This window comes from Macrotis lagotis, chromosome 6, assembly GCF_037893015.1.
Source record: "Macrotis lagotis isolate mMagLag1 chromosome 6, bilby.v1.9.chrom.fasta, whole genome shotgun sequence".
Lineage (NCBI taxonomy): Eukaryota > Metazoa > Chordata > Mammalia > Peramelemorphia > Peramelidae > Macrotis > Macrotis lagotis.
In genome coordinates this window covers 125,731,376-125,739,459 of record NC_133663.1, presented here as the reverse complement: position 1 = coordinate 125,739,459, position 8,084 = coordinate 125,731,376, and the positions used below count along the sequence as shown (strand labels likewise).

General features: G+C 32.8%; 1 long non-coding RNA gene across 1 annotated transcript in view; it reads left to right on the top strand.

Moving 5' to 3' along the window:
* Positions 1-763: 763 nt before the first annotated feature.
* The window catches only part of LOC141491818 (uncharacterized), a 20,294-nt gene continuing 12,973 nt past the window's right edge, over positions 764-8,084 (top strand). Inside the window, exons 1-2 of the long non-coding RNA XR_012469777.1 lie at positions 764-860; positions 3,651-3,759. This is a non-coding gene — a long non-coding RNA (uncharacterized LOC141491818). The remainder of the gene's footprint in view (positions 861-3,650; positions 3,760-8,084) is intronic.

The window sequence follows — 8,084 nt, the reverse complement described above, 5'->3', positions numbered from 1 at the left end:
ACACTTAATAATTACCTAGTTGTGAGGCCTTGGGCAAGCCACTTAACCCCATTTGCCTTGCAAAAACCAAAAAAAAAAAAGTAACTGTTGACAAAAAAAAAAACAGTATTAAACTCTTTCCTGTAACTTTTTTGGTAATTTCTTGACTTTGTTATAATATTATGCTGGAATATAATACAAATATTTACATCTTGAATCCATTTCATATACCCTTGCTTGCCTGACTGACTTGGTGATCAACAGTATCTAAATTCAAGCTTTTCTGTTAGCTGAGACATCTCTATTTCTGGTTTGTTCCAAAGTATCTGACATTATCATAGTCTCTGAACTCAAAAGAAAATCACTCAATCAGTTTTGCACAGTGTCGAGCTAATCATCTTGAGAGACTCAAATAGAGACCCTTTGCCACCCCATCTATTTCTTAGATTCATGTAATTTAATCACATTGACAGGGGTGCTTTCTCAATCAGTGGTATCAACAGTACCTAACCAGAAAAAAATTTCAAAGTTCCTTCCAAGCCTTTACAACTAGCATGGTGGTTATAGGTGGTTATAGGATCAGTGATATGTCTAAGTGATTCTGAAGAGCAAATTCAACTGATAATTGATGGCAAATTACTATACAACTAATTGAGTTAAATAAATTATTTTGTTATCTGTATTGTATTGTATTTGGTCCTGGGTAACATTCTTCTCTCACAATATGGACAATTGTTGGTCATTATCATAATTACTATCCCATTTTCATGTTTTTCAGTGGTGTTCAGATAAAAATAATGCAAGGACAAGACACTATGCTACTGTTAATTTTTTTTAGTCAATATTCTATGGACTGATGCATAGGTGGATAAAACAGTGGGGTAAGTGTGTTTGTGTATGTAGTTTAACAAAAATATTAGGCAATAACTTCATTCGCTATAGGATCACTGAAAGTCATTTCAGTACAACTCCAGGAATAGACAGGACAAAAGATGTTTAGCTCATCATCCTTTTGATCTCCTTTTGATCTGTGCTTTGAAAGTTTTTCTTCCAAGTAGCTTGGAGATAATGATATTTGTGATATGTTACCTATTCATAATTTTTTTCTTTTTTATAAATCAATGATATAAGTGACAGTGAAGAACAAATTCAACTGGTGATTCATGACTGTTTAACAGTACAGTTTTTTGAGTTACTTAGATATTTTGTGGTCTGTATTTTTATATGGTTATTTTCATCTGTCAATTAATGAAAGATAGTGAGTTTAAATGTATAATTCTGACCATCAAGTCATGTATTGTTAGGTTTTGGATAATTGTTAAATTTTTACAGCCTTCAATGCTGACCTTTCTGAACCATTTTCTTGTATCATCCTCGGTTCCTTAAGGATAACCTTAATTCTGGTGGAAATGGCCCAATTCTGAATAGTCATAATAAGCCACACCTTTCATATAAACAAATCTATATTACAGTCTTTGTTTGTTGACATATTGTTAACTGAGTTTGGGGATATCACCTGTGGAGGGCCTTTTGATTCCTCTTTTGAATATTAGCCATGAGACTCCATCTCAAGACAATGTCTCTGGTTATATTACATAAATCCAGTGGTGGGTACCTATTTTCAACAATTATTATTGCTCCATGATGTAATGTCTGCTTACTATTACAATGGTACTTTTTATAATTATTATTATTATTTAGAATTTTGGACTCACTATCATGATCATGATCATAATTATAGTCTACTGAAGCAAGAGAAAACTATATCATACACTTAAAGTCCTATGAATGATTGCTCCAAAAATTATTACTTTCCACACAAAACTCTCTTTGGAAGCTGTAAATACTATATTTTCCTAAAACAAATATTAAAGGGGATAAATAATTTTAAGAAGTTGGTTTTTAAAATTATTTTTAAAAGATTCCTTGGAGAATCTGTGTCTTGGACTTGGTAGCCATTCAATAAATGTTTGTTGAATTGAATAGAATTGAATTCCTTAATGGCAAGTTTAAGTGAAAATAAAAGTTCAAAAAAAGTTCAGGGCCTCCTTGAAGGACTTTTTAATGTTCGAACATTTGGTGTTAAGGGTTGTTGTTTTGTTTCATCTGTTATACATTAACCTGAATTTGGTAAGAATTAGACCTTTCGAAAGCTACTGTTTATGCTTCCTAATTGTAACAAATAAGTAGTACTTTAAACATTTCCTGAAGTAATAACTGCATTTCAACATGAGTTTTAGCCCATTTAGAAATACTATCATACAATTAGTAGTCAGCAAGCTATGAAATACAGGTGTGCCTCATTTTGAGAAAATGTCACAAAATAGATTTGCAGATTAGGAGGCCAGTACAGAATTTACCTCAAGGTCTCTTCAAAAACTGATTTCAATCATTCTACATGGAATTTAAATCATGATCCAATTTTCCAAAATGTAATTTTACACATTTAATTATTGTGTAAAGTAAAACTGTGAGGAAACTATTGCATAATTTTATTTAAAAACTAATTCCTGTTTAATTGTGTTTTAAAATGTTCAGATTTTTTAAAAATTCTTTTTAAAATGTCATTTATGGAAATGTACATAATTTGTAGTGATTTGTAAAAATGCTGAAGCCATGTATCTTATCTGTTGGGATAAATGAGTAAATGACAATAATAATAGCTCAAATTATTATAATCAAGTTTACAAAACTATTTGTTTTCAGTAACCTTACAAGAAGGATAATACATTATTATTCCCATTTTTCTCTGTAGAAACTGAGGCTTAGAAAAGTTAAGCCAACTTTTACAATGGATAGAGAATTAGACTTGGAGTCAGTAAATTCAAGACCAGCCTCAGTCACTGACTAGCTAACTGAGCCTGGGTAGGTCATTTAATCTGTTTGCCTCAGTTTCCTCATTTATAAAATGAGGACAACTATAACACTTACTTTCCAGGGTTGTTTGAGGATCACATTAAATAATAATTATAAAATATTTAGGACAGTGATAGACATATAGGACGTGCCATATAAATATTAGCTATTATTATTTACTATTATTACTTAACTGCTGCCTGATTCAGTTTACTCATTTGTAAAATGAGAATAATATTAGTACCTACCTCTTAGAGTTGTTATGAGGATCAAATAAGAAAATACTTGTAAAACATTTTGAAAAACTTAAAATATAGCATTTTATAGCTTAAAATGCTATAATTATTATTTACTCCAAACACTATTTGATTTTTAAGTTGCAGAACAAGGATTAAATTTCAGGTCTAGCAATACCAATACCAATACCAATACCAATACCAATACCAATACCAATACCAATATCACTTCCATTCTACCAAACTGACTGGTTCTCAAGATTGTTTTAAGAGTCAAGGGGGAGGTAGTGGTGTAGTGGATAGAGCACCAATTCTGGAGTCATGAGGACCTGAGTTCAAATTTGACTTCATACACTTATAAATTATCTAGTTGTGTGATCTTGGGCAAGTCACTTAACCTCATTGCCTTGCCAATAAAAGAAAAAAAATGAAGCATCAAAAGATATAATGCACATAAAAGTTGTAAAAGCAAGAGATGATGTGCTTAAATTGCATTTAAACTGCAAAGTGCTATATAAATATAAGCTATTATTATGCTCTTCCCAATTGGAATAGGACCCTTTTTTTTTGCTCTTTCAGTTGATCAAAGAAGATAAAGAACCTTACAACAGAACCAAGTCAGATGGCAAAAGAAAAAATTTTTCCTCTGTACAAAAGGCAAATGGAGGACAGTCAAGATAAATTTGAAGTGAGTACTCAGAGAAAAAAAGATTGATGGCTAAGGAACTCTGGACCCGGAGTCATGAAAAACCAAATTCAAATGACCACAGACATTTTCTAGTTGTATGACCCTGGGCAAGTCACTTAACCTCTTTTTTGCTTCAGCTTCCCCATCTATAAAGTGAGTATAATAATATTTACCTTCTTGAATTGGTGTGTGGATAAAATGGTATAAATCTGTAAAGACCTTTACTAACCCTAAAACACTAGCTATTATTAAAGAAGTAATTCAACTTCTCTGACGATCTAAAAGCAGCTGGTATTTTTTTTTAAATCAATACCTGTATTGAGGAAATGCCTGCCTCAGAAATCTTGTTGTAAAAAGCACCAGGGAATGAGTATAGTCTGCTAGGATTTTGAACAGAAATGGATTCAAGGTGGGAGGTGCCTGGTTTACCTACTGAGTAAAATGAATGAGCTTTGTGACCGCCTGTGGCCATTCAGAGACCTTTTCACTTATTTCCATATTAACAATAGTAATCTGGATTGTTGAAGCTGTAAAAAATTGACCTTTGGTTAAAATGAACATTAATATGCTTTTTAAATTTTTCTGAGAGACTAGAGGGACCCTTAGACTGTTGACTATAAAAACTGCCTAGAGTAATAGCAATTTATTTGCCTAGTGAATTTTGTTAACATACTATTCTGCTTATATCTGGTAAAGAAGACCAATATTAAACTATGACTGATGGGGGAGGAGAGGTAAGAAGCAATTATTTAGTGCCCATTATGTGCCAGACAGAGTGTTACATGTATGTAAATATCCAATCTGAACCTTGCTTCTAACATCAAACCCTACACCTAACTTTTACAATTTTTTAAATTTGCATTTTGAAATTACTAAAGTTCCATTCTAAAATCTTTCTGTGTCATATTTTCTATATTGCTGTTGTTGTTTTATTTTTAACTATGCCAAGTCTTGTGCGTCTCCTGTGATTTGTACCAAGCTAAAAGTGTGTGTTTGTTTTAATAATATTTTTTACCTGTTACATGGAAAGAAAAATTTTAACATTCATTTTTTAAAATTCTTAAGCTCCAAATTTACTTTCTCCCTCCTTTACCACCCCTCTCCCTGAGATATGAAGCAATTTGAGATCAATTATACATGTTCAATTATGTAAAACAAATTACCATATTAGTCATATGAAAGAAGACACAAACCAAAAAGGGAAAAAAATGGGAAAAATACAGAAAGTAGAAAATAGAATGCTTTGATCTGCATTCCTAAGTTCTTTCTCTGGAGTTGGATAGCATTATTCATCATGAATCCTTTAGAATTGCCCTGGATCATTTTATTGATAGAATAGTTAAGTCATCCACAGTTAATCATCGTTTAATACTACTGTTGCTATTCAAAATGTTCTCTTGGTTCTGTTCATTTCACTTTACATTAGTTCACATAAGTCTTTCCAGATTTGTCTGAAATCTGACTGCTCATCATTTCTTATAGCACAGTAATATTCCATTATAATCATGTACCACAACTTCTTCAGTCATTCCCCAATTGATGAGAATCTCCTCAATTTTCAATTCTTTGCTATTTCAAAAAGAGCTACTATAAACAGTTTTGTAAAAATAAGTCATTCCCTCTGTCCGAACCCCAACTCCCCACTTTTTTTAAAAGTCTCTTTGGAATATAGATTCAGCAGTGATGATATTTGTCTTTCATTCTTGAAGAAGACCATGACATTAGGGAGGTGATGCCATGACAAACACATGAATTGAATTTTAGTGAAGGGTTGTTTTCCTAAGTCACAGTCTCACTTTCTCCTCCAAAGTCACCTGGGTCCAGTGGCCAGTTATGGATCAGGATGACTGGATGTGAGGCAATCAGAATGTGACTTGCTCAAGGTCACACAGCTAGTAAGTGTCAAGAGTCTGAGGTCTGATTCAATCTCCTGTCTTAATTCCAAGGTCAATCCTCTATTCACTGAGCTACCCAGATGCCCTACTTAACAATGGTATTTCTGGATGGAATGGTATGCTCACTTTCTTAAAAGGTTTGGAGTTAGGACCTGGCAATGTACTTACTGTGTCTGTGATCTAAAAATCAAGACTAATAAAGTTCAGGAAAGCTTATGACTAGATATCACCAAGTGATGAGTTCTACTCATTGTAGAGGGATTAATATCTTTATTAGTGGAGGAAATGCCCACAAAATTGAAATTTCTGATATCTTGGGCTAAATTTGTAATGTAATCATACTAACTAGGGACTTATACCCAAACAATTATAATAATAGCAAGAAATGAAAGCTAGTAACAGAGTAAGAAAATAGAAACATATAGATTAATAATAAAAGTCTGATAATTTAGAACTTTTTAGTATAGGAGTGAAAAATAAGATCTGGGTGGAAATTCAAACAAGGCTGAGTAATCTTTGAAACTAATACCGTATTATATTCCATGGTATGGAAACCAGTGTTCCATCTTCCACCATCATGCAATTGTACAGGTTATTTTCCCATTTCTGGAATGCTCTCCCACCTTACTTCCACCTCTTAAAGCCCCTATCTCCCCTCAAAACTCTGCTGAAATATTACTTCCTTCAAGAGACCTTTCTAGATCAACCAACTGTTAATGCCCACTCCCAATCACTATTTCTTATTTTGTCCTCTTATATTATTCACTCTGAGAATGTGTTGTATTGTCCCAGGAGAATAAAACTTCATTGAGAACAAGGATGTATAAACAGCATTTTAGTAAGGATATTATTAAAGAATTCAAAAAATATTTCAATGATAAAAAGGGTGAACTTCAAGCAACCTGGAATATTCTCTTTTATGAGATGACTTCATTTCCAATGTAATCCCATAAATAAATATCAGAACCTTCTGATAGAATGTAAGCTTATTGAGAGAAGGGGCTATTTCAGTTTTGCCTTTTTTATCTCCCACAATTATCATAGTGCTTGGTAGTTTTATTGTTGAATAATGAATTCTTCATCCACTGATCAGTCTTTGGTATGGTAGTATAACCCTACAAGTTATCTCCCAGTACCTAGCTCTATATGCAAAGAGTTTAATAACTTAGATGTACTGATCTGAAATGAATTTGACTCAAGATCCCATTCATAGAACCTGGGAAACCTTTATTCTATATAGTCTTGAAAACACTAATTCCCTTCTTGATAACAGACAATAAACATTTATGGAGGATTGTTTTTTTATTGATTTATGTTATTGATTATTTATGGTGGTTTTTTTTTACAAATACAATTTTCAATTATTAATGATAGTTTTCAACATTCATCTTTTTGTAAGCTTTTGATTTCCACATTTTCTACTTCCTTCCTTCCCTCCCTCTCCCCATGACAGCAAGTAATCTGATACATAAACATGAATAATCATGTTTAACATATTTTCATAATTGTCCAGTCATGAAAAGAAGAATCATAATGAAAGGGAAGAAAAATCATGAGAAAGGAAAAAATCATACAAGTTTTAAAAAGCAAAAATAGCATCCTTTGATCTGCATTCAGACTCCATGTTTTTCTCTGGATATAGATTGGTATTTTTCAGCACAAGTCTTTTGGAATTGTTTTTGATCACTGGAACTGCTGAGAAGAGCTAAGTCCATCATAGTTGATCATCACCCAATGTTGCTATTAATGTGTACAATTCTCCTCATTTCATTTAGCACCAGTTCATGCAAATCTTTCTAGACTTTTCTGAAATCCATTCATTCATAATTTCAAACAGAACAATCATCCCTTGCATGTACCATAATTTGTTCAGTCATTCACCAATTGATGGGCATCCTCTTTATTTCAAATTCTTTGTCTCTACAAAAAAAAAAAAGAGCTGCTATAAATATTTTTGTACTTGAGGGTCTTTTCCCCTTTTTTTTGGATTTGGGATACAGATCAAATAGTGGTATTGCTGGATCAAAGAGTATATAAGTTTTATTGATCTTTGGATAGGAGTTCCAAATTTCCAGAAAGATTGGATCAGTTCACAACTCCACCAGGATCGAATTAGTGTTCCAGTTTTCTCATATCCCCTCCATCAATGATCATTTCCTTTTTTTGTTATTTTAGCCAGTCTAATAGGTGTGAGAGTTGTTTTAATTTATATTAGGGCAGGGCAGCTAAGTGGCACAGTAGATAAAGCACTGGTGTTGGAGTCAGGAGGACCTGAGTTCAAATCTGTCCTCAGACACATAATAATTACCTAGCTGTGTGACCTTGGACAAGTCACTTAATCAGTTTACCTTGCAAAAAAAATTGCATTAGGGCAGTTAGGTTGCATAGTGGTTAGAGCACTGGCTCTGGAGTCAAGAGGCCTTGTGTTCA